The sequence below is a fragment of the Nothobranchius furzeri genome, chromosome 15, assembly GCF_043380555.1.
Source record: "Nothobranchius furzeri strain GRZ-AD chromosome 15, NfurGRZ-RIMD1, whole genome shotgun sequence".
Lineage (NCBI taxonomy): Eukaryota > Metazoa > Chordata > Actinopteri > Cyprinodontiformes > Nothobranchiidae > Nothobranchius > Nothobranchius furzeri.
Genome location: NC_091755.1, coordinates 57,526,031 through 57,553,414, shown reverse-complemented (window position 1 = coordinate 57,553,414; position 27,384 = coordinate 57,526,031). Strand labels below are relative to the sequence as shown.

At 43.7% G+C, this 27,384-nt stretch overlaps 1 protein-coding gene across 2 annotated transcripts in view; it reads left to right on the top strand.

Moving 5' to 3' along the window:
- nckap5l (NCK-associated protein 5-like) overlaps positions 1-27,384 on the top strand; it is a 56,125-nt gene that overhangs the window by 1,376 nt on the left and 27,365 nt on the right. The window contains exons 1-2 of one of the 2 annotated variants that reach the window (XM_054746034.2): positions 15,497-20,544; positions 22,494-22,591. The gene's annotated coding sequence lies outside the window, so the exon portion shown is untranslated. Of the gene's footprint in view, positions 1-15,496; positions 20,545-22,493; positions 22,592-27,384 lie in introns of those variants that run through there. The other variant, XM_054746033.2, reaches the window with a different exon arrangement.

The window sequence follows — 27,384 nt, the reverse complement described above, 5'->3', positions numbered from 1 at the left end:
ACACTTAAGGATAGTAGACAAAGTGTCTTTGCTCTTCCCTGTAGTTGAAAAGGGAAGCCATGTTATTTGAGTTTCAGGAGCGGCCATGCTGTTTTTGGAACTAGAGCCCAAGTTCTCCAGATGTGGGTTTGTATGCCCCGCCTATCTACCTGGCCAAAATCTTGTTGAGAACTGTGAAAAGCAGCAAGAGTCGATCCCTGGAACAAATTATGAAGTGTATTTTTTTAAATAAGGAAAAACATCTAATTTGTGTAGAGGGTGGGGCTTTTTCTAGCATGATCTTCTGGTTTGCGTTTCAGTGCCTGAAGTTAACAAGTCTTTTGTTTCAATGACGGATGGAAATATGCATTTGTTTGCATTTGTCGGAGATTGTGACTCAAACTTTGACTATTTGGATGGAAACGTAACCAAAATGAGTAGAGCTGGAGTCAGATGTTGGTTTTCCCAGTGGTTTAACCAAGCCGATTTTTGTGTCACCTATATGTTCTAAGGCAGAAACCAAACTTAGTAAACACTTAAATTGCTTGCTGTAGATTTTCTATGAGTAACATGTGAGGTTACGATGACCAGAGAAAAGCAGGAACCAGCGGCTTGTCTGGATCTGTGGTGACTTATCGGGTCGTGCTGCTTTCACTTACCGATGATCCACATTTTCAGAATAGTTTCTAGTCATGAGGAGTGAACTGCTTCCTGTTTCTTTTCACTTCATGAAGGATTTATCACCACTAATATGTGTTAGTACTGCCAATAATTTGTAAATAGGTAAAGTTTTTTTATATAGCTCTTATCAGAAAGAAAAATCACAAAATGCTTCATAAAGAACAACAAAACAAATCAAAGTCATAAAATGACCATAAAAACAAAACAACAAAATATCACTAAAAAGATTAAAGGGGCATTATGGAAGTTTGGCAGCCAAAACATGTATAAAAATAATCAATTTCTTCTTCATACATTCTCCTGCAATGCCCTGGTCCTGTAGAATGAGCCCTGGCATTTTTACTGTGATTGCCTATTTTTCTGTAAAATCACAGAAAAAGAGAGCTGCTCGGGTCAAACAGGCTGCTTCATGTGCGTTCACGCTCAGGCATAGCCCGTAGCATTTGCTATCAGTAGATTTAGCAGCAGAGAGAGAGGTAGTGCCAACTCAGCGACTTTGTCGCTGTTCCTAACGCCTAGTGACAAAGCTAGCTACATTTCTGAGGACCCTTAGCTACTTTCTGTAGAACCTTCTTCTAGATATTTCCTGCAAATTAGCAACAAAATAGCCATTTTCGCTCCGAACCGTTCTTTGAACGTTGTTTCAGCTGTCATCAAGGATATAAACGTTACAGATAAAAAGGATACCACTCATGGACGTAATTTTCACTTTAGAAGTGGGGGGGGGGACACGGGGGGGGGGGGGTCTTTACAGTATGCTCTAATGGGAAACAGGCTTCAACACAAACGGTTGTTTTCTGCTTGGTCCTAGAGCTCAACTAGTGTCAATTTAATATAGCGTAATATTGTTTTTGGATGGTAAAAAGTGCAGGGGTCAAACCTTGACTTTGGAAAAAGTGGGGGGGACATGTCCCCCCTGTCCCACCCAAAATTACGTCCATGATACCACTGGTGCTTTTAGCTCACCTAGTAAGATGTTGGACTCTCGTGCGGGAGACCCGGGTTTGATTTTGTATGTCAACATAGTTTATTTAGAGGTTTTTTTTTTACATTAATGGTATAATTTTTACAGTAAGATGCCCAAATTTTTATTTGAGACTTGCCAAACGGCATTGAATTCACAGATAAAAAAAAGATGTGGGTTCAACTTTTCACCTTGTCGGCTGTGCTGAAGAGAAAGGTACAGAACCAAATTATTTAATTAATTAGCTGCGCGTTCTCCTGTCCTCTGTCCTCCGGGTCACACACACACATACACACAAGGGACTGTCTCAGCTGTTATTTTCATTAAAGAGTGTGCACGTACAGCATGCGCGCCTTGTGCACGAGCCTACTATTGAAGCTGCCGTTACGCTTTTGGCCTGAGGGGGCAATCGCGAGCATAATAATTCAAAACTCCGTAAAGTCCCTTTAAAGATAATTAAAAATCATCCATCCATCCATTTTCTGTACCCGCTCTGTCGACGCAGGGTCGCCGGGGGGGGGGGGGGGGGGGCTGGTGCCTATCTCCAGCGGTCAAGGAGCAATCAGGCGGGGTACACCCTGGACAGGGACAGGGAGCCAGTCCATCGCAGGGCAATAATTAAAATCAGAAAACACAAAAGATTTAGAAGCATTTTTATTTTAATAAATGAGTCAAGACATACAATTGTAAAAAGATCAGAAGTCAAACTACAAAAATATAAAACATATGTAAGGTAATTAATTAAAAAGTCAATTGTACAGATGGACAAAAATATTGAAGTAAATGCAGCTTTAAATAAAAGGGTCTTCAGCTGATTTTTAAAGGTGAGAAAACTGTCGGCACTATGTGAGAATAAAGGAAATTCATTCCAAAGTCGTTTTGCAACAGCCTGGAAAGAGCGAGTTGAATTTCGTCTCTGGTCTGTGGAACTTCTAGCACTTTGCTGTTTGGAGATTAAACAAGATTTCAGAGCTTTGAGAAATTAGTGCAGAGCTCTTAAAGAGTCTGTTTGCTGTTGTAGCAAATCTACATAACAAGCTAGTTTTTGAATGCGAACCTGGTCATAGTCCCCTCATCTGCATCCACCGGAACCAGAAACCCACATGGCCAGAGTAAACGAGGTAGCACTAAACACCAGGCGCCATTTTCTAGGTCCAAACATCTTTTGTTGTCCGTGACTTTAAATGGAGTTTTTCTTTTTGGGACTTTGTTTGTCCTAAAGTTGAAGTGGTAGCAGCCGGCTGTTTCTCCTTCTCTGATGTTCTTGAGCAGAGAACCTCTCATACCAGTGGTGATCTGGTGATAAATACGTGCGTGCGTAATGAATGGAGGACCTAGGGGAAGTGCGGTGGTTCGGTGAGACCAACAACCGGATGGTCCAATGGTTACTTTCAGTTCAAAACATGTTATTGGTGGAGGTGTTTAGACCTCCACAGTACAGCTACACTATGTTAGAACATTGTTAGGAGGCATAAAACATGTTTTTAGCGTATTAGTTTCCTAAATTTGGTATAGCAGCTTTAATGATCTGCGCCTGTTGGTTGGAGGCCAGAGTTGTGCTCATGTTGTTTTCAGTCTGTCTCGTCATTTTTTGAACAAAGAGTCAGCTTGACTTCAGGAGAACTTGACGTGTGGTGATTATCTGAACTCCTGAATCAGATTTGCTGCGATGGGAAGAATTTAGGTTGTAAAATATTTAAGTTTTACTGAAAATCCGCTGAAACGCTGAATGAATGTTTTAGTGTTTGCTGGCAGATCTTTGCTCATCCTGATTCTTTCTTCATTTATATCTTCAGCTGATCCTAGTTAGCTTCTGCTAATAAAGTCATTGAAGAAATTCATTTAAACAAAATGATCCATGGGGAGCCTAAGTCACGCCCGTCTACATCCGGACTATGGGTCCCCAAGTGCCTAAACAAATGAATGGGAGTCTATGCGAGGATCAAAGTTATTTTCTGATCCCGTTTGAAATGTGCCATGGATTTCACATATGATGTCTAGGAATTTTAAAGACATTTTAATGCTAAGAAATTATTATTTTTGACAGGCGGCAAAAGTTATTGTAGGTTTTGTGTGAATAGATACAAATGTTTGTCTCACCAAAATGATGTCATCGAACTAGACACGTAAAAGAGGGGGAGATTAGTTCAGGGAGCTTCAGTTCGAATCCTTACAGGATGACAGAAGAAGCATTAAAAGTGGAGAAAACCACTATAAATCTGGCTACGCTGGGGGGGTGGGGGTGGAAGAGATCCTGTGGTGATGTCATGTATGCAACGTCTTTTTATTTATGAATATTTACAAGCTAATACATCTCAAATTACGTGACAGACAAAGTCAAAACTCACATAATTATTTTTCATTTAAATTGAAGTACATGTGTGATTCAGGGCGTAAGGCCATTAGAAAATAGCTCCGTTCACGGACCCATGAGCCGACCGGAAGGGGAGGAGACTAGGCTCCCTGCTAACCTCCTCACATGTCTCCAGTTTTTTCTTGTCACTGAAAAATAAATATTGATGTCAATAAGGACCTGAGTAGATGCAGCCCAGTGTCCGACATTAATAACTGTCCTACTAAAACACGTGATCACTGAGCAGTGAATCGTTTCCATCCTGATGATATTGTTATTATAGATCATTACATCGGTTGTGTGCTGCCCATAATTCACCTGTAAACGTCTGAAGGCAGCGAGGGAGTGGAGCTAGTAGGCGTTATGCAGTCACTGCACAGGGAGTACAGAATTATTAGGCAAGTTGTATTTTTGAGGAATAATTTTATTATTGAACAACAACCATGTTCTCAATGAACCCAAACCACTCATTAATATCAAAGTTGAATGTTTTTGGAAGTAGTTTTTAGTTTGAGCTATTTTAGGGGGATATCTGTGTGTGCAGGTGACTATTACTGTGCATAATTATTAGGCAACTTAACGAAAAACAAATATAGACCCATTTCAATTATTTATTTTTACCAGTGAAACCAATATAACATCTCCACATTCACAAATATACATTTCTGACATTCAAAAACAATACAAAAACAAATCAGCGACCAATATAGCCACCTTTCTTTGCAAGGACACTCAAAAGCCTGCCATCCATGGATTCTGTCAGTGTTTTGATCTGTTCACCATCAACATTGCGTGCAGCAGCAACCACTGCCTCCCAGACACTGTTCAGAGAGGTGTACTGTTTTCCCTCCTTGTAAATCTCACATTTGATGATGGACCACAGGTTCTCAATGGGGTTCAGATCAGGTGAACAAGGAGGCCATGTCATTAGTTTTTCTTCTTTTATACCCTTTCTTGCCAGCCACGCTGTAGAGTACTTGGACGCGTGTGATGGAGCATTGTCCTGCATGAAAATCATGTTTTTCTTGAAGGATGCAGACTTCTTCCTGTACCACTGCTTGAAGAAGGTGTCTTCCAGAAACTGGCAGTGGGACTGGGAGTTGAGCTCGACTCCATCCTCAACCCGAAAAGGCCCCACAAGCTCATCTTTGATTATACCAGCCCAGACCAGTACTCCACCTCCACCTTGCTGGCGTCTGAGTCGGACTGGAGCTCTCTGCCCTTTACCAGTCCAGCCACGGGCCCATCCATCTGGCCCATCAAGACTCACTCTCATTTCATCAGTCCATAAAACCTTAGAAAAATCAGTCTTGAGATATTTCTTGGCCCAGTCTTGACGTTTCAGCTTGTGTGTCTTGTTCAGTGGTGGTCGTCTTTCAGCCTTTCTTACCTTGGCCGTGTCTCTGAGTATTGCACACCTTGTGTTTTTGGGCACTCCAGTGATGTTGCAGCTCTGAAATATGGCCAAACTGGTGGCAAGTGGCATCTTGGCAGCTGCACGCTTGACTTTTCTCAGGTCATGGGCAGTTATTTTGCGCCTTGGTTTGTCCACACGCTTCTTGCGACCCTGTTGACTATTTTGAATGAAACGCTTGATTGTTCAATGATCACGCTTCAGAAGCTTTGCAATGTTAAGACTGCTGCATCCCTCTGCAAGATATCTCACTATTTTTGACTTTTCTGAGCCTGTCAAGTCCTTCTTTTGACCCATTTTGCCAAAGGAAAGGATGTTGCCTAATAATTATGCACACCTGATATAGGGTGTTGATGTCATTAGACCACACCCCTTCTCATTACAGAGATGCACATCACCTAATATGCTTAATTGGTAGTAGGCTTTCGAGCCTATACAGCTTGGAGTGAGACAACATGCGTGAAGAGGATGATGTGGACAAAATACTCATTTGCCTAATAATTCTGCACTCCCTGTATTTTCCACTTCACTCAAAGTTCAGCTTGTTAGAGAGCACAAATCCAGCTGGTTAACTGCTAGCCAGTGCTTCCTGCTGTTCATTAAACAACTAACCAGGATTAGTTAATCAAACAGTGCTGAACATGAAACTCAGACATGATCTAAAGTGTTTGTGGGAACTCTAAATTCCACCTCTGGCCGTTGTTTCTCTGTTAGGATAAATGGGTTTATTTTTGCTTACTGAGTCATGAAACCAACACGATTCAGGTCCAGGTTCTGGAGGATGTGAGGAACATGCAGGAATGTAAACATGTCATCCTGACATGTCACCTCAGAGTTAGTATTAGAGGAGAAACCTGGTTCTGTTTGGCTCTAACTGGAGAACCTTTATGGTGTCCATGCCCATGTTTGGGCCCGATCGGTGTGTGAGCGCCCGGTCGCAGTGCAGCTTTCAGATGGCGTTTCCAAGCTGTGCGGCATTACATCATGAAGAGTCGAGCCAGCGACCTATTCAAGTGTAACGGGCGGTAAAGTGCTGGCTCTCTGTTTGGCTGTAATCGTTCCCAGATGTTCTGCATGTCTTTGTGTTCCACATGTTGCAGCAGGCAGCTTGTGTAGACACCACAAATCCAATCCTCAGGCTTTATTAGAGAACGCTAACGTGGCAGGGAGGTTCTATTGGGCCGCTGGTTGTGTTGCTTGTTAACTTGTTTAGTATTTGTCTCAATCCACCAGGAAAAGCACAATTAAAGGACTTAAGTGTCAGAGAAAACAACGTCATCAACAGTACGTAACGCTGAGCTTTGTGACATGGTGCATTGTCCTGGAGCCATCAGAAGATGGGTCCATGTGGTATTAAAGGGATGAAGATGGTCAGCATTTTTAACACACCACATGTTTTTAATATCATTCTGCACGAATTACCACAAGTGTTTATTTATACCACATTAAACAGAACTTGTTTGAGAAATGGAAACTACAAAATTGATGTTTAAAAACATCTTTTTGCAATTTCCCAAAAAAGAAAAAGCCAAAGTAAAAATATTTGTGTTTTTCAAGGTGAGAAGTGACGTACGAGAACATCCAGAAGTAAAGCTGCTGTGTCTACTGATGTGATGCTGAGGTCAGCATCGTAACAATAGGAACAAATAGTAAAGAAGTATTTTTCTTCTTCCTTTGATTTAGCTGTATATCATCTCATCTCCTGCCAGACTCTTTCACACGAGTACCCTTGGTGGGTTTACAGTGCTTTAAGTGGGCTGGAATGCACCGGTAATTTTTTACCTCTCAGCATACCGGGAATTTTTTTCTAGCCAGAGTACGGTGAGTGCTTCGGAGATGAGAAATATACCCACACCCCTGAACGTACCCACACCCAAGGCCCCATGTGTGTGTGGTGATGTGATGGAGCAGATCTCATGTTTTTGGTCACTACCCAAAGCTCGAGACCCCAGGTGAGGGTAGGAACAGATCTTCAGGCTTAGCTTCACCACGACAGACCAGTACAATGCCCGCATCACTGCAGATGCACCATCTATCTGCATTCCCTCACTCGTGAACAAGACCCCGAGATTCTTAAACTCTTCCACTTAAGGCAGGACCTCATCCCTGACCTGAAGAAGCACTTCTACCCTTTTTTCAATTCAAGACCACGGTCTCGGATTTAGAGGAGCTGATTCTCAAACCAGCTGCTTCAAACCATTCCAGCAAAAGCCGGAGATCACGTTCTGTTAAAGCCAACAGAACCCCATCATCTGCAAAAAGCAGAGACCCGATTCTTAGGCCACCACAACGGCTATGTGAATACTGATATTGAATCAGACTTGTCTGGTGGACCTCTGGTCATAGCAGGGTTAATGCTGAAGTTTGAAGTGAAGCCCACCTCCGTTGCTGAGGCTCATCAATGGTACAAGAACCCTTGAGTGGTCTGGCTATCATAAGCTCAGCTCAGCTCGGAAGCAGCACAGCATCAGATGTCCTCATTGATGACATACAGAAAAAGAAGATGTGTGCACCTGCCAAAGGTTTAAGTCGCTGTCGAAAGAGGCTGTTCATTTGATCTGTTCCTACTAAGTTGTAAACATGTAATGGAGAGGGCCCCAAAAAACAAAACAAAACAAAAAAAACAACGTGGTACTTATTTTTCACTTTAAGCACCGTGAAGGTTAGTTTTGTTGTGAGAAATTGTTATCAGGCCACAGTTTGCAGCTTTTCAGTGAGGAACGACCAATGGAGCAGTAATGTCAGAGGTCTGCAGACAGGTCTGACCCTCCTGCAGTTCCACCCCCCTCCCCTTCGCATAAATACATCTCCTTTGAAGATAGGACTGGATAAGGTGAGGCTAAAGACCCCACCTTATCAGCTCAGGCCTTTATCTCGTCTCTGATGGTGCAGGTAACCATGGTAATACACCAAAGGCTGCGGTCTGTATTAGCACAGAGAAATATGGATCAGCTTCCCCACCGAGTGATACGACGGAGCTCCCAGCAGGAAGCTGAGCTGGCTGGGAACTCTGCAAGACACCATCATCATTATCATCATTACAACTGTTTACACGCACACAGCGAAGATCCTCACATCAAAGGAAATATACGTGCTGCATTGCAATTCCAGCCTCAGCCTGTCAGGAATTTTGTTTTTATTTGGAGGCTCTAAAGAGTCAAACATGGGTTTAAAGCACCAAGTTGTGTTCATGCCAGAATATTTTAGAGAAATATTAAGATTTTCTAAATGCACAGGGCTCATTCAGAACCCGCCCCGCTTAGGAATCTGCGGTCATACAAACGCTGAAGCCGGTGAAACTCAGCTTCAGCCTCTGCAGCTGTAACAAGCATCGGATTCATCAGTCCGGCCAGAGAAAATACACCCTGGAATGTAGTTTAATCAGAGGCTGAGCAGGTCACCGCTGCTTCCTGGTGGCCTGAAGAAAACGTTAGAAGCCGCACTTTAATACGTCTACCGAGCAGAAGTTAGGAATAATGGAGGGGCTAGATCTACTCAGAACCAATAGTTATGTTTAAACGGAGGCTGTTCAGAGAGCTAGCTACAGCAGGTGAGGTAATTGTTTATCAGCTTGGTTCTTTTCTCTAAAACTCATCTCCAACAGACCTGAGCTCTCACTTTAAGGTTCTGTTTCTGTTTGGGTCATCGTGGTCCAGCTGGTTCTGGTTTTACTGACCAGCCACTTCTCAGATAGTCCCAGATGTCCTCAAGAGATCAAACAAAATTCCTAAAATGAAACTCATTTCCTTTTTGCTTTTCTAGATGTTCATCTCAAGTTTTCCTGCTCTAAGTTTTTTTTATTTAGGATAAAAACCACATTATGAGGTTAGCCAGAACTGCCGGTCCACTGTGACACAACACCAGGGAGTGTATCTGCGTTAACATCAGCAGCAGAAAACTTCAGCATGACTGAAACATCGCATGGCGCTGAAGCAGTGAGTGGTGTTGTTATGCATCATCCCCACATGTAGCTAACATCTGTTACATCTGTTCCAGGTGGATTCTGCACAATATGGCATAGAAATTACATTTAAGCTGGAATTGTTTGATGATTTTTTATAAACAAAAATACAGTAGTTCTGTTGGTCTAAAACATGACCAGAACAGCATAAAAATGTTCCTTTTTTCTCAGAAAGCCTTTTAGGGTTTATCTACTGGAGGTTGAAGTGCAGCTGGATGTTTGTGGGTGTTGTTGGACCAGCAGCAGCTCTGCAGCCTGGGACCTGGACTCATTCACCAACCTACTAGCTTGTCTAGTTCGATTCATTTTCCAGACGTGTCCGGGTTTGGTAGTTTGATGCAGAAATGAGTCACTGAGGATCTGTAGCAAAAGCGAGTGCTGACACATGGAAACGTGGTGCAGAGCTGGAGCCGGCGAACTGGTTCCTCTGGCAGACAGCCGGGTTGTTTAAGGACGTTTGCTGATGAAATGATGACCCTGGTGTTTCCTTTGTGTCTTGGACCTAATGATTTTCAGCAGGGCACATAATTAAGACACTTTTTGACTAAACTCTGACATTGTAAAATTTCCATCCATCCATTTTTCTGAACCCGCTTTGTCCATGTGGGGTCAGGGGGTGAAGGCTGGTGCCTATCTCCAGCGGTCAACGGGCAATCAGGCAGGGTACACCCTGGACAGAGAGCCAGTCCATCGCAGGGCAACACAGAGACACACAGGACAAACAATCACACACACACTCACACCTAAGGACAATTTAGACAGACCAATCAACCTAACAGTCATGTTTTTAGACTGTGGGAGGAAGCCGGAGTACCCGGAGAGAACCCACGCATGCACAGGGAGAACATACAAACTCCATGCAGAAAGATCCCAGGCCAGGAAGCGAACCCAGGACCTTCTCACTAGAAGGCAACAGCTCTAACCACTGTGTCACTGCGCAGCCACATTGTAAAATTTCCATAACCTTAATACAAAATTGTCAAACATTGTCAAAAATCACAAGATTGTGTCTCTTAACACTAATAAAAGCCCAGTCAGCTCAGTCTTAAAGGCAAAAATAAATGATTTTACTGATATTAAATGTATCCTCTTTGATGCTAATTAAAGGACTACTTTGTTGTTTAGGTTGATCAGTTATCCACATGAATAAATAACTACTCCATCTGGCCAAAAATGTGCATTTGAGACGCTAAACCAAAGTATTTGTCATTTTTGTTTGTTAAAAACGAAACAGACATATGAAACTAAAGCTTCTGACTTAGTGGTAAATAAACACCAGGCTTCAGTCAGCTGCTGTTGACGCCGCAGGTCTCCACACCTGACTTCCTGTTGTCAAACCTAAAGCTTCATACAAATCAACACAAAGCCTCTGCTAACGCCAGTAAGGGTTTCACCGCCAGAGCTTCACATTTTGTGTCCCGTTTCTCGACACTGGATTAGCAGTGCATCCTCGCTCAGAGTAACATTCTTACCCGTTAAACTGTCTTCTGCTGAGCGAGTGTTTGTTCCCTTAAGTCTGATTTACAACTTCCAACAGTTTCCTCTATTCAGCTGTTCAGCATCCAGAAACGACAGACCATCTGTTCCCAGTGGCTGCCTGCACTTTCAACTGATAATGCTTTTGATGAAAAAATAAAATAAAATAGATTTGTCCCCCAAATAAATCCTTAAAATCAAAGGAAATAAATGTTTCTTTAGATTAAACAATCCAAGGGTCTCATTAGACTATACATTCACGTTGGTCTCCTGTTTTATGGCTCTGTCTGTTTCCTTTGAGATTTGTGTAACCATCTTGGTTTTGACAGCTTTTCACAAAAACCTCAGCCTGGACAGAAACAATGCTGAATAATCATGAAGTATCAGCCTTTAGCAGGGTGGAGGCCAGCAGAGGATCTGCAGCAGAGACAGGAAAAGGCATGCTTGAAGCTAAAACGTGCTTTGGAGGTGCATTTATGTGGAAATAACAATATAACGTAGTCAACAGCTCCAAAAAGTGGAGTAACTCCTCCCCATCTGTAGTTTAACCAAAGCTGTAACATGATGTGAAGCAGCAGTTCTGCAAATATCAGCATCCCTACAACAGGACTGTAGTGTGTGTGTGTGTGTGTGTGTGTGTGTGTGTGTGTGTGTGTGTGTGTGTGTGTGTGTGTGTGTGTGTGTGTGTGTGTGTGTGTGTGTGTGTGTGTGTGTGTGTGTGTGAGAGAGAGAGAGAGAGAGAGAGAGGTATCCATCGACATATATACGGGGAGGTATCGTAAGTGTGCTTGTGTGTATGTGTGTGTGTGTGTGTGTGTGTGTGTGTGTGTGTGTGTGTGTGTGTGTGTGTGAGAGAGAGAGAGAGAGAGAGAGAGAGAGAGAGAGAGAGAGAGAGAGAGATCGTACGTGTGTTTGTGTGTATGTGTGTGTGTATGTGAGAGAGAGAGAGGTATCATTCAGTGTGAGGATGTCACTTTACATGTTGTTTGCATTAGGACGGTCAAATGGCCGGATACATTTTGCCTACAGGAAGTTTACTTATATTAGGTTGTGGCACACACACACACACACACACACACACACACACACACACACACACACACACACTTTCATATATCAGCTCTGTTTATATGCTTGTATTCATAGCAGCCAGTGAAGCTCCTCACTGCAGGCGAGTGGATACCAACCAGGGTGACAATGGGTCTTTTATGCTGAGTTGTCCTCCCTGCATCAGCTCCAGGGAAACATGTGACCAACTCTTATTCGGGTCATGTTGGCCCGCTCAGCTTCTGACCCTCATAGCAGGGAAGCTACTTGTTCAATGTCGCATTCAGTCTAAGGTAAAGTGTGCATGTGTTCATGCCTGAAGCAGCAAGGGACATCTGCAGTTTGACATGTGGACATATCCACAGCTGACAGACTCGCACGAGTGCTGCAGTGTACAAAAACTGAACCGAGCTGGTTCTGATGAAAACTAACAGAAAATATGTACTTCTGGGCCATTAAAGGGATGTTTCTGTTTGAATAGTTAATGTCTCACCCATTGTAAATGGCTGCCAGAACAGCCTCAGTTTAGAAAAAGAGAGATTAGTTCTCACCACACATATGATCATCATGGCTGCCTGGTTATGATAGAAAAGCAGGAATTCTAATCAACCACCCAGCCTTTAGGTGGTTGTCTACAGCACAGAGCTGGCAGTATCTCCATTTCTTCGGGCCAGCCCAAAAGGTTCACTTCAGGGACATTTGAAGAGCCAGCCTAGACCTGAACCAAGGCCGGATTAACCATATGGGCAACTGGGGCCCACGAACTCTAAGGGGCCCAGGGCAGCAAGAGCACGAGCAAAATACTGTAGGCATATCTGTAATCTCCCGCATTATATTAAACTAGGGTGACCGTATGCCCGGTTTTCCCCGGACATGTCCACTTTTCACTCTCTGTCCGGGCGTCCGGACTGGGGGTCCGCGGTCGTATTGATGAAAATGTCCGGCTTTTCATCCAGGAGCAGGGATCGAATTATGGGGGAGCTGGATAACCTACACATCCAGGGGAGCCGGAAACAAGTTTTCTACCGATATTACATCATTTATGGACTCTTTTGAGCAGAGAGCACAGAGAGCGGCACAGCGCATTGTTGTGCAGCGCTCCAGGCTGCTGCTTCCAGCGCACGGTCCATTCTCAAAGTGGCGCAACCAAAAAAACTATAATTAGCACACGATCGTTCATGTCCGCACATGTTCTCTATTTTCTGTCTTATTTGTGCCTGAAGCGCTCTGCTACTGTGCAGCTCATCACCTGTGTTGCGCGGTGCTGTGGTGATTTCACCTCACTGACGCAGCAACGAAAGGCGCACTCCGCTTTGCGGTCAGGAGATCCCTTTGATCTGCTGAAAAGTAACTGATGAGGTGAAAAAGTAAGAATCCAGGCAGCAGTTTTTCTGGAGAGTTTAGAGGAGATGCAGGAAGATGAGAGACAGACAGGACAGGAAATAGTTAAATAAAAACAAGAAAACTAAACAAAGTGTTGAAAAGTAAAATGTAGGTAGATTTATCTCCACTACACGTTTTTACCTGTATAAAACAATAAGTTCTACACATGTCATATTTATACATCTGATACAATTCAGATCACCTTCAAAACTCAGTCACACACCCAGGGCCGTTTCAAGACATTTTGGGGGCCAAGGCAAAATGACCCCCCCCCCCCCCCCCCATAACTGGGCTCCCCAGAAGCCTCTGTGTAATTCATACCCTCTTCAGCAGTATTAGTCATACAGTGTTTGTAAAAGCCCCTCAGACATTACTGACATGTTCTAATATTATCAGATGAAAAACTAAATTATCAGACATGCTGTCTCATCTGCTGCTTTTCTAAACTTGCAAAAAGTAACAAAACCATTTGAAAGCCACTATTTGTGGATTCTCTGAAAGTTTCCATGGAGTCTGTGACAACTTATTTTTTCATTGATCCTATCATCTAATCTCACAGCTGAAACAAGCACCCTTAATAATCTGTGCACAGGAAGCTTACCGATGCTGTAGGAAAACAAAAGGTATAATAATTTATTATTAATAAAACCTTGTTGCTGCACTAAAGCAGAAAAATGAGATTTTGCAATACATATGCTAAATATTTACATATGAATTGTTTTAGAGCTCTTTTATTGGCAGAATCTGATATTAATTTAGTTCTTACAAAAAAATGGGTCCCAGCATGGTTTGTGTGGCGTTGCCATGGTGTGATGTCATAGGCACAGATCCCCTGTCCTCTTGTTTGGAAATGGAAATATGGTCACCCTATATTAAACAAACTGTCCACCCAGGCTTTTGCGCTGCACAGAGACGCTTCGCTGTCTATGACTTTGAACGTCAGTTGAGAGTCAGTCTCATGCAGACTGACCAATGAAGAGAGGGCCTCAAGTTAAGACCCTCTCCTCATTGGTCAGTCCACACAAGGTGGGTCAAAGGTTATCCTGAGCGGGTTACGTGATGTCAGGCATTCAAGCATTGAGTATATTTACTGCATATTACAGTAACATATTCTGTATGTGACCATATTATGGTGATCCTTGGGTCGTGATGATGGGGCCCTTGAATATTGTTGCCCAGGGTACAACGAAGTGTTAATCTGGCCCTGACCTGAACTGTGATGTGTACTCAGAAATGGCTCGGTAGAGTCGCTGGGCAGGACTTGTGGTCAACTCAGTAGGACGTCGTCGTCGTCAACCAACCAGCATTTGTAAAACTGGAAGAGTTGCTAGTGAAGCAGTATAGAAGGAAAGAAAAGAAGCAACATTGTCTCTGCTTTAAAATTGGTTTCTAAACTCCAGATGCAGAAAATATAGAGAAAATATGCCATTACTCCACAAATAACTCAAGCCTGGAGGTGGAGTTGCTAATGCTAATGGTTAGCTTCTGCTAGTTGAAACATTCTCTGCTGTTTCCTGACGGTAAACCAGCGACAGCCTCCTTGTTGGGAGGAAGATGGGCGAGTCCGTGAAAGTTCAGGGACAGTGTGACGAAGATCTGCCAGGCTTTTCTAATCCTACAGTTTCACCGTCTATTTTCTATCAAAAGCTAGCGCAGGCAGGGCTGTCATCTCTCACGCACTGAGCACGACACACACGCATTTGACCCTTTTTCCCCCGCTCTCACGGTAAGCTCACAGTGTTGTAAAACAGTCCAGTGGTTTGTCTGTTTTTTACTTCAGGACATCAGTAGACCCTCACACGTTAAATATTAGTGCAAGAAGCTGAAATTCCAGAAAGACAGAAACATCTAAAAAGGTTAATAAAGAAATAAACACGTAAGGAGGTCAAACACCCAACAACATGAGCTGTAGAGAGCAGCTTTATCATTTAGGTCAACATAAAACACCCTACATGTATGAGACGACGGATAAACCCCAGACCAGCCAGCCAGAGGCTTCTGCAGAAGAGCATTGACCAGCGAGCTCCTAATTGGGTCGGTTTGGTTCATGGTTTGATTGCTTCAATCAATAATGTTAACAGATTTTTATGCAAATTACTTCACTCTAAATAAATAAGCCCTCATAGTTCAATAAAGTCCGAGTAAAACAAGAAAGGTTAGTGAAAAAATACATATATATAGTCATTGGTCCAAACAACAAGTAAAACATCATTAGAAAACCACAGAGATGCACTGGTTTTGACTGCAGATACCTGTAGTTATTTTTAATCTGCTGATACTGAAATGTCGTCTGGATTATAATTAACAACATGCCCGTTTAAAACTTATGGTCTACTTGAAAATTATTATCCTAGAAGTGAAAAGCTCGATAGCAATGGTGAGTTCATGGACTCAAAAAGAAAGTCAGATATTTGAGTTTTGAATAGGCTGTTTACAGAACCGGTGATGCTGATTCTGATCACCAGCTCTGCCAGTGGGACAGTTGATAGAAATGTTATGTTTGTTTCAAGCAGTTTTTTTTGTTTGTTTTTTTAAAGCTATAAGAAGTCCTGAACTTCCTGCTGTAGCTCCGGTGGACTGCACTGGAGGACTGAACCGGATCATGAATCATTTGGGTTTTTTCTAGTTCTATCAGATCCAGTTTCAGACCCAGGAGCTGGGCTTCCTGTGTGAATCTGGGCTGGTTCCAGTCTCTCCAGGCAGGATGTTCTGAGATGGGCCTGATCTGTCATCTGGGTGCCTCGGGGTTCCGACTATAGGAAGTGATGGGTTGATTCAGGTCAGGTCTGTCTGTCTGTCTGCCTGTCTCCTTTGGGTCAAATAAAAAAAAAATCCACTTTCAGATGGTATGGATCTGCTGCTAAACATTTGTGAGGCTGGTGTGTTTATCAGAGTGGAATTCCAGCTCATTTAAAACCACTCCATATCTGAGAGTCCTTCTGATTGTTTCTGGTCCGGACTCCATGTTTTTGTTTTTCTCCTGCTGTTGTGGCTCCGAGTCATCTCATTATCAGACTCAGTTTAGTTTGGTATGTCTGGAGTGCAAGAATGATGTGGCTCCATCAGCGAGGACAGCCGATGAGTCAGACGGTGTGAAAACCTGGGGAGATAAATCGCTGTGAGACGCTGGGCTGTGAAACGATAACAGACCTCTGATCCACTCCTTCTCTAGAACCAACATCAGAGGATGAAACCATCAAAACCAGGCTGTTTAATGTGTGCACCTAGTGCCCAGGTGAACTGGATCAGAAAGTATTTAGAATTGGCCCAATCAATGATCAAAGACTCAAACGGTATTCTGTTTAAAACAAACAAACAAAAATTTAAATATCACAGCAACTTAAAATGAAGCTAAGGAATCCGATTATTATAGTGGGGTCTGTGAACTCACCATCACCACGCACCATTTCACACCAGCAATGACAGACCTCTCATGTGAAAACCGTTAGTTAGAATCACAAGTTTTGAGTTAATCAGAACATTTTCCCAAAAGAACAATCAGTTATCTCAGGCTGAGAACAACAAAAGTTTCAGATACTTTTTTAGGAAGTTGTTTATTTATTGTTGTTGTCTGGTAATGTTTTTGTTTGTTTAGCTTCCTGTTGTTTGAATAATTAAAATGCTCAAGTAAAGGGCTCAAAGGCATAATCAGAGAGAGTGTGTGGAGTTCAGGAAGTCGCCTGTGTGTTCATCAGTCTATTCTCTCACTTTTTGACCTCCCTAACAGCCATTTGAGACTAAACCTGCATCGCAGAGCCATTTGCATGGAGAGATTTTGTTTTGAACAACCACTAATCTTGTTCGTATTCCAGCATGGTCAACTGGTGTTTTAAGGATCATCAGAGCAAGTAAAAATGGCAGAGCAAAGGCAAAACACATAGGCAGTGTATAGTAATGTGCCAAAACATACACCTTAGGTGTTTTAAATCTTCCCCCCACTCAGCAGGATCGTTATTTATGTCTATTTTCACAAATTGAAACTCATATTTTTATGCGTAAGTACTTCCTGTTTGAACATCCGGGCACCCGTAGCAGCTCTCCTCTGCTTTTATTGTAGCAATGTTGTCTATGGTTTCTTCATTTGACCAATCAGTCAAATAGAAAATGATGTTAACTCATTCGCTACCAGCCATTTCCTGATCGGTAAAGCCCTTCGCTGCCAGCGTTTCTCACTGGTTTTACTGTTTTTTTAAGAGTCACAAAACGTTGTGCTCTAGGATGATGTCGACGCCAAAACAAAGCGGAGACTCACCTCTTACATCAGGAAGAATCTGCGCGTTTCAAGCATTATCCGTTCTTTCATAATCCGTTGTTGAATTGTGATTGGCAGAAGCTTTTCTGGTTCGCACCTCACTTTTTTTACGTTTATGTTTATGTTTATTCATTTCGCAGATGCTTTTATCCAAAGCGACTTTATCCAAAGCGACTTACAATTTATAACCTGTAGGGCATGTTGTGATCTGTGGGGGAAACCGGAGTACCTGGAGGAAACCCACGCATGCATGGGGAGAACACGCAACTCCACGCAGAAAGGCCGCAGCCAAGCCGAGTTTCGAACCTGCAACCTTCGTGCTGCGAGGCAACAGTGCTAACCACTGCGCCACCATGCAGCCCAAAACCATGCAGCAGCGGCCCAAAACGATCTCCTAACACATGGATTTTCTGCTTCCTGATCACGTGATGTGTGACGTACGCAGATGAAGATCGGCTTTAGAGCTGGGATGTTTGTTCTCACAGTGCAGGGGTTCGTTCCGATGCCCACTCAGTAAAAAAAATGCAAATGACGAATTTAGTTGTCAATGGCAGTGAATGAGTTCATCGTAGTCCACACCAGCTTTAATTAAATGTTACAAATTAGCCCAAAGGACATTTCTATGGTTTATTTGTGATGGAGGTAAATTTGGTCTCATAATTAATCATAAATTGTATTCACCACTAAACAGCAACACTCAGTAGGTCAGTGGCAGACCTTTAAAGTAGGAACTGTTTTAAGCTTTGCAGAATCAGCAAACCTCGTTAAGAAAAACAACGCCGGTTAGTGATGAAATGAATATTTCTGAAGGTATTTATTAAAAATCTTCCACCTTTTAAGGGTAATGTTAGGACACCTTTGTTGAATGGTCATATTACGGCCTGGTGTGCCTCTCGTTTTGGTGAGCTTCACGGCAGCGTTCTTGATGTGCGTTCATATCACGAGGAGTCAAAAGGTGAAATAAATGTGGTGTTTTTGTTGTTTACCCCAAGTGGGCATCCCTAGTTAGTGTTACATCCCAATTTTGTAAATGTTGAGTTTTGTTTCAATTGTGCAGGAAGAGCAGCAGTGAATTTATTTCCATGGGCCCAAAAAGTGTTTCCTATCAGACAGAATCTGTCCACCATTTTCTGGCTCTTGCAACCAAGCACTTTTGGTGAAGAATTATAATAATGAAAAATTCTAATAATTACAACAGGTTTCCCTGCCTACGGCTTGGACAACGGTGCAGCCAACATTCCCGTTTGTACCAGCGTGGGTCAAAACTCAGCCCAGATCGGATGCAGCAACAATTTGAAGTCTTACGTTTGGTTATTGTTTAAAAATAACTCGGCTTTTGTTCTTTTCTACCTTTTTATCACCTAGTGCCCAAAAGTAAAAGATGAGCGATAAGGTTTTTGCCTGTGTTTGTATTTATTTGAAGAGCAGACCCTTGCAAAGGATGCAGTTTTAAAGCAGTCAGCTATCTTGCAATGCACGTTTTTGAATTGTGGTAGGAAATAGAGATCGCACGACCTTGTTCTTTTCTTTTGCTGATACTGATGCCAATATATTGGAGACATGGTCAGCTGATGGCCAGTGTGTACTGCCAATTTTTATGGGCCAGTTTTATGGCCAATATCCAAACATTTTCCTTATTTTCATGCTAGAATTTCACTAATAACATCAGTTGATGCACAAAATTTCTGAAACAATTTTTGAATTTTGACTTTAACTGTTAAATATTACCTTTGTGCACTGCTCAGTGTTAAAGTCAGACACCTAAATAAAGTTAATTTAGATTATTTACTGTGCAGATGTTATCAGTGAACATAAAAATACATTAGAATAAAATTCTGCAACAGCACCGGGCTGCCCGAGGATGTGCCTGACTTTAAATTAGCTTTACTAAGGACAAATATCGGTCGATACCCATGTATAAAAAACTTAAAAAATATCGGCCTGATTTATCAGCCAACCAAAATATCGGTCTACCCCAAGTAGGAAATCTTTTACTTAGGAAAAAAAACAACAACTCATGACTGCATGGGGAGAACATGCTAACTGTGCAGGAAATCTGTAGCAACCTTCTTGTTGCAAGGCGACAGCGCTGCCAAATGCTCCACCATGCAGTGGTATATCATCTGGACAGGTCTTAATGAAACATCTGGACACAACCCAGTCATGTTTTACAGATGTTGACCTAAAACTTGATGTGTTATTCTCTTGAGTATGAGCAAATCAGACAGGTTTAGTTTAAACCTCAGGAATGAGAGGTGGAGTGTGATGAGCATTCCTTCAGGGAACACCAGGAATTTAATTTATCTCGTAAGTTTTGTACTATTCTGAGGATCAAGCTGTTTGTAATGGGCCTCCTGTTTTGCATAATTCCTAATTTCCAATATTATTTGCTGCAGCCAGGCGGCTCTCATGTGCACCTCTGACCAACAGGACTGAGAAGGACAATCCTCTTAGCTCAGAGCCTGTTTTCCATCTAGGACACTGAATGGCTGCATGCAGAACTCCGGTCGGATATCCCCTCTCTGGTACAGCTCTTTGTCTGCTGCATGTTAGGGTCTCTTTGAAACATCCCCCATCTAGTCCCTTTTTACAGCTTCCAGCCAGCAGCTGCAGGGTTAATATTTAGCAGCAGCACAGGCAGAGAGGCAGGAGTTGTAGGAGGAGGAAGAGGATAAGGAGGGGAGTAGCAGAGTGGTGGGGGGCTGGTCCACAGCTGTTGTAGTAGGCAGGGTCTATGGGTAGGAAGGCTGCCTCACTCGTCCTGGAACAATGGGAGACATGGCAGCCTCTGCAGACAGCGCGCACACACACACACACTCAAGGGTAGGCCTGTAGTAGCTGCAGCATAGAGGAAACCGGCTTCCTCACCACGTTCGCAAAGTCACCGCACTTTTACCAGCAGGGAAATCTTCTCTGCAGCCCAGAAACAGGAATGTAAAGCCTGGCTTTTCCCTCTCCTGGTGCCTTATGTGTCACTCAGCTAGGAGGACATCAGACCATCTGACTGGATGAATGAAAAAGCAGCAGGAGAAAGGTGAGTTCACATTTACACAAGGAGCAGCATCGTGGTGGATGTGTGGGAGGAGGTGCAGATCTTCCAGCTGTCATGGTATTTGTAGGATGATGATGGGATGGGGTCTCTGTCAGAATGGAGCAGACGTGTGTGTGTGTGTGTGTGTGTGTGTGTGTGTGTGTTTTCTCTGGTGACCCTGAGAGCAGGTCTGATTAGCTTGTTTCAGTTAAACCGGAGCAAAAACATGACGGGCTATTTGGGTTGCAGCAAACAAAGTGTCACAAATCAGCTGAACGTAGATGTATCTGGTGTGTGTGTGTGTGTGTGTGCGTGCGTGCGTGCGTGTGTGTGTGTGTGTGTGTGTGTGTGTGTGTGTGTGTGTGTGTGTGTGTGTGTGTGTGTGTGTGTGTGTGTGTGTGTGTGATTTGTATGATGTGTGTACGGGAGTGTGTGTCCTCTCAGAGATGGCTGGGTGTGGAGATAGCCTGGCACACACTGGACCCCCTGGTTTCCTGGATTTTGCCCTCATACACATCTAGGCTCTTAGGTGCTTTGGGGAAGCGAGCACCCCTCCTCCTTCCTCCCCTCCCCCACCTCCCCTCCCCTCCACATCCCAAATATTGCTAGTGTACGATTCGTCTCGGTCGATACAGCCAAACACGAGACAGGAAGCGACTCTGAGGGAGCCTGTCAGCCTGATTCTGTCTCGCCTACACTGCTCTTCCTCGCTGATATTTATCTGTATCAATGCTGCAGACGCCTGCATCGTCACCATGCTTCAGTCAGAGAAAATTGACTTTGGCCTACTTTTTTGGGGGGGGAGGATCCAGTCTGCAGCCTTGTTTGAATCCTCCTTGTGGGGATTTTTTTGTCACATTGTTCGCATCTCCACCTACACTCTCACAGCTATACAACTTCAGTATGGATCTCCAGATTGGCAGATGGAAGGGCTGGTGTTTGACGGATCCTCAGAAGGTCTCTCCTGTGCCAAATCCCCAAGAGTGAGACTGACGTGATTTAACAAGCTTTTGTGCATTTCCTTTCTCACTGCAGTCTTTCTGTTTCCCCTGAAACATCTTACCATTTGACTCATCTGTTCTTCTGCTCTTTTGACTGAAGGCAGCGATCAGGATTCCCAGTGTCCAGTGGGAGAAAAGGCTCTGGCTCCCAGAGCCAGGTGTAGAGAGCATGGTGCAGCCTCACCAGATGATCTGCTATTAAAACCCAGATTGAGTGGGCAGATGCTCAGCACCTCTAATCCCATTTCTGTTTGATAAGATCTGGCAGGATCAGGCCCAGTTGCCCTTTAGACTGCTTTTAGACATGAAGAGTTCATGTTGCAACACACTTGTGTTGATGAGACAAAAAAGGGTTTCAGAGGAGACACGGTGGCAAATGGAGTGTCCTCTGTACTTTGTGAATTTTCCCTTTGTGGCGGGGAAACCCGACTAACAAGGCTGATGGGCAATCCCACGTTCCACTCTGAGAATCTTTGTGTTCTGCTCTATGTGTAATGATCAGAAAGGGCTTAAAATGCCAGTTCTTAAACACTGTATCTGCTGAATTATTCATCAGCCATCCTTTCATTACACATTACAATGACTCACAGATGAAAGGAAGACGAGAGGCGCAGGGCGGCATGGAGAAGTGGGGGCATGTGGCCTTAGCTGGGCTGGTATTCGCAGACGGCAGCTGAGCGTCTTCCTCCTCTCCCAGTTTCCTGTTTACTCATGGAATCAGAGAACAGCAGCTTTGGTCCAACGTCGCCCACCACAGAGGTGACAGGGACCCCACACACGCCAGATCAGCCCCTATCGTCCTCACAAACCCCGCCGCTCAGCTTCTCAGGCTCTCTTTGTAAATGTCTTGTGGTTACTGGTTCGTGATTCAAGTTACTGATGGGATGGACGGAGATGTGAGGCTGAGGGAAGCTGGATGTTGACTTGCTGAAACGTGTTTTTTTCCCTCAGATCAGTGATGATGATGACGAAGATGATGCTGGAGGACAGAGGTGCCTAATGAAAGACTGACTCCGCTTGAAGAAGCATAACAAGAGCTCAACCCACAGGTGAGCGAGCTGCAGTTTAAGGTCTGAGAGTTGTTTTGATTTTACTGTTAATGAAACAAGATGACAACTTTCTGTCATAACTTACTAACTTAGTTTTCTGTTAATCAGTTAGTGATTGGTTGGCTGACCGACTGACCTGATTCCATATTTATGTTTGATTGAAGTGGTTTTGCCTCCCACCCAGTTGAACTCTGGATCTGTGAAACATTTTCTACCTGCTCCTCTTGAGTCTTGCCTTAGGGTCCTTTTCAGTGATGCTCTTTTTCAAGGCTTTTTCACATCTGGCCTAGCCCAGTCCGTTAGCGTTGGCCCGCTCCCGTGCGGCCGGCCAGCTTGTGTTCAGACCGCCTTCTCGGGAACGCAGATGTCTCCGAGTATGTGAGAGGGGCAAAAGAAGCACAGAGAAGTCTGTGCTGTCCTCCTTAAGTTAGGAATCAATGGTGGCCATTTGCAGTGTTGCTTTTGGAGACTCTGATATGAAGCACACTGCTTCCTTCTCTCAGGAAGAGACAGCACTGTGCTCCTCACAGCAGTCTGTCCTCGCAACACATTCTCACTCCCAGCGCGTCAAAAACAAACGCTTGGTCAGCCACCCTCCGCCTCAGACCCCTGACGCCAAAAGTGCCCTTTTTCGTTACTTATGTGCGAAGAGGGGTTTTTCCCTTTTCTGACTGCAGATCCCAATGCAGCGTTACACTGACACGATGGGATGTCCGCAGCCAGGGCACCAAACAAGCTCATTGTACCTCACCCTAACCTTATCCTCTTATTTAACCTTCCCCTCACTCCTATCCTAACCTTAAACATCTTGCTAGCGAACACGTTAGTTATGTGTCGGTCGCTGTAAAAGCCGGCTCTATGAAGTGAACGGTGGGAGCCGCCTCGTCATTGGTCGGGTTTGGACCGAGCCAACGCGAGGGGGAGGTTTCAACTACCACGGTGGACGTTAAAAGTAGAGGGTATCTGTAACCTCCCCCACGCCAGATGGTATGTTCTAATGTTCCCCTTGGGCGGCAAATACGAAAATTCACAGTCAGAATGCATGGGAAACAAACGCTTGATCACAGTGAGAGTAACGTTTTAGGTAGCAAGAGGGTTAAGGTTAGGATGAGGGTGAGGGGAAGGTTATAAATAGTGAAACATTAAGGTTTAGGTGCGGTTAAATGAGCTGGATTGGTGCCACATCAGCGGATATCTCATCATGTCAGTTTTACGCTGCATTGGGATCTGCAGTTACAAAAGGGAAAAACCCCTTTTAGCACATAAGTAACGAAAAAGGGCACTTTTGACGTCAGGGGTCTGACGTGGAGGGTGGCTGACCAAGTGTTTGTTTTTGACGCGCTGGGAGTGAGAATGTGTTGGTCCTCGTGCTCCCGCGGCTGGACCTGCAGTGAGAGAAAATGTTTACCCTACTGCATCCAGACTGATAATGAATCATGCATGTGGGAAGCTGCTGCTGGCAGCTTCTGCCCACCAATCAGAGGCTCCCTCTGTAGGTGGGCATGATCTTGAGCCAGCCAGTCAGTTGGTAGAGGGTGTGTTGGTTGGTTTTGCACAAAGCTGACCGTCGGAGGGCAGGTCAGCTGAGCACAGAAAATGTACAGATTACCCAGATGTGAACACAATTAATTAACCTACCAGGGCTAGACTGAGCCAGTCCAGATGTGAAAGCCCTATTAGGGTCTCCCACTCATTATAGTCCACTGGATCACAGTCTAGACTTTGTGGTACCACTCATCTTTTGTTAGGCTCAGATGCGCCTGAATCAGGAAGTCAGATGAACGAGACAGTAGCAAAAAACTGCAGGATGTAGACTTTTACTTCCTGATATTTGGACATCTTGCCTCTGATTGGCTAACATCAACATAACTATACCACTGACTGTGTTTGCTCTGCAACATTGCTGTATCATCAGTAACACAAGCCTGGAGGAGTTCTGCTGTGTGGTGGAGTTTCTAATGCTAACGGTTAGCTTCTACTAGTCGAGACGTTCTCTGCTATTTCTTGGAAGCTAAAACAACAAAAGTCTTCCGTGGGTCAAGATGGGTGAGTCCATGAATGTGAAGTGACAGTGTGACGCAGATCTGTAGGATTTTCCAATCCTAGAGTGTCCTATAATGTCTATTTTCTATCCGAAGCTAATGCAGGAGATAGGTGTAGGAGACTATTTTCATGTTCAGCCTGCATGAAAAACTCAGTGACTGATTATAATCAGAAATTCCACACTTTAATAGAGTCCGTGTGAACTTCACTTATCCTCTTATTTAGGAGAATGAGACTTTTATGTAGTTTTGACTTGACTTGAATTTATTTTCATTGACTTTATTTGTGGAAATGTTCTGAGCCTCTTGGTGTGAGTAAGCTGAAGCACAGTTCTTTCTACAGTCTCTTTACTGTTGGGTGATTTGTTTAGAGGACAGTACGACTATTTACTGACAGCAGATCACAGGTTAGCTGTCCTCCGGTGTCGGTTTACACTCTTTTTGTTGGCTGATGAACAAAGCTGAGTGTCCTAGCAGCTCACATGTTTCATGTGCAGGTATCTGAGTCGGTCTGAGGAGGAACAAAAGCAGCATATGCTGATTTGCCTCAGAGGCAAGCATGTGATCCCACCTGTTTTTACCTCTGATTGGAACTTTAAGTTGCACTTTGTTTACACTTTGATGGAGTCATCGAGTTTCATGACAAGGTCACGTTTACTAAATCTCAACCAAAACTCTGTGACCTGCCCTCTGATTGCTTGTCAAACTAAAGTCACTTTCAAGTGAGTCAGAAGTTCAAGCCCAGTTCTCACAACAGGATAATCATGCTTATTTTTGACCCGATCCTCTCCTTCCAACAGTCTTAAAGATGGGTCTGATTACCGTAATGGCTCCACAGCTAATCTAATCACATACTCCTGTAGTGTGTGGTGTGTTACCAGTGGTTCGTTCTACTTTGGAGCATTTTGGGACCACACTGATCGCAAATCTGATTCTCATGGACCAACCAACATCATGCCTGTTGATTGTGACATGTAGCCAGTCAGAAAGCCAGGTGATGGAAGCTCGATGTTTGTTTCCTAGCAAGTCACGAGGAAATTTCCTATCTGACGTCTGAGCGGGGAATGTGAAATCGGTTTGAGTGTAGTGTGTAGTCTTTGTCGTGCTGCTGCACACCACACGCTGTAGGACCAACACTGGTGTCAGGGGTGTACTGAGACAACATTAACATGATTTTTTATCACCACGCGCGTGGTCTCTCATGCTTGCAAAATTTAATCAGTTTAAAAATCTTGTTGAGTGAGCTGGGCCAGAGGTCCTTCAACTGGTACTACTTGTCTCTGATGCTAGCTAATGGTGACTATTTAATTGTAGAAACCTTCTTTGAAAGCTTTGATAACCGCGGTGACCTCACCATGACAACATCATGTGACCATCAGGGTGACATTAGCTCTGCAAATTCAATTAAATTTAGTTGAAGAATAATAAGTAAATGTGTTATGTGTCTAAGGATTAATTCAGTACTAATCAGTGTGATGTGTGGGTTGGATTCTTGTATCGGTGCTCTAGGTTACACACAAACAAGGATTCATCCTCAGTAGTGAATATTAATGTCTGCAGAGCTCTGCGTTGTCCCGTCGTAGGTGGGTACAGAGCAGAAGAGCGGAGCAACACTGAGTGTGTTTGCATTCCCCTCGTGGTTTCTCTGTGACAGAACCATCGGCTGTGAGTCCACCAGCCCGGTTCTGTAGAAGCATGGAGCTGACTCTGCAGCCCCTCTGGGACCATCTGAGCCACTCCTCCACCCTGTGAATGAGCCTCTGTGTGTGTTGGCTGCTCACAGCTTCCAAAAGCTCTCCTTACCCAGTCCTCCCACTGTGAACCAGATGATGCAGATTCTGAGCTCAGCTGTGTTAGAGTTAGTTTACATGAATGACTGGGAGACTGGTACGGAGCTAGGATTGGGACAATATTACATGTAACTTGTAGCAAGTTACAAAACATGTTAGTTACAAAACTAGGTACAAGTTACATGTAATATTGTCCCAATCCTAGCGCCATAGTCTGGGAGACTGGAGTTGTTCTAACCCACTCAGACTATATTAGCAGAGACAAAAGTAATGTCTGAACACAACAAATTGAGACTTTGAAGAACCAGCATCAGTTCCCTCCTGTAGAAATTAATCAGAAGTTTACGTTTACTTTTTAGGCTGAAAATATCCCATTCATGTACATGAAGAGGGGCAGAGCTTACAACCTGTAACCAGCCAGGAGTGTGCACAGGTGAAACTTGAGAACATGGGGCAAAAGCCATTTACATATACATATAAACAACTGATGATGTTATCAGAGATGATGAAATCAGAAACGTTTTCACACTTTATTCAAGTTGTAAAGAAGTGACATCACTGCAGTGTGACTGGATAGTTGCAGTGTTGGTATAGAAGCATTGGGGGTCTAGAATGGAGATAAATGTAGTAACTAAATTTTGTGCTGTTTCTGACACTGAACAAGTTCAAAAAGAGTCTGATCATGTTTCCGCACAGACCAGGTGAATGATGATTTAGTTTTTAATCAAAGGGTTCCTTTATTTCATTTTGCAAAGGAGGAATATCTCCCTAAAGCCTAGTTTCTGCTTCTGCGTCAGCTCCACAAGAGAGAGATGCACACATTGACAGAAGTGTTTTGCCTTCAGACTTCTCCATCTCCTGGGGAGTGTTGCAAAGCAATTCCTCGCCAGGACAACAGAGGGCATAGTGCTGTTCTGTCATGTCCTGTCATATATCCGGTCCAAGATATTGTATTTACTGG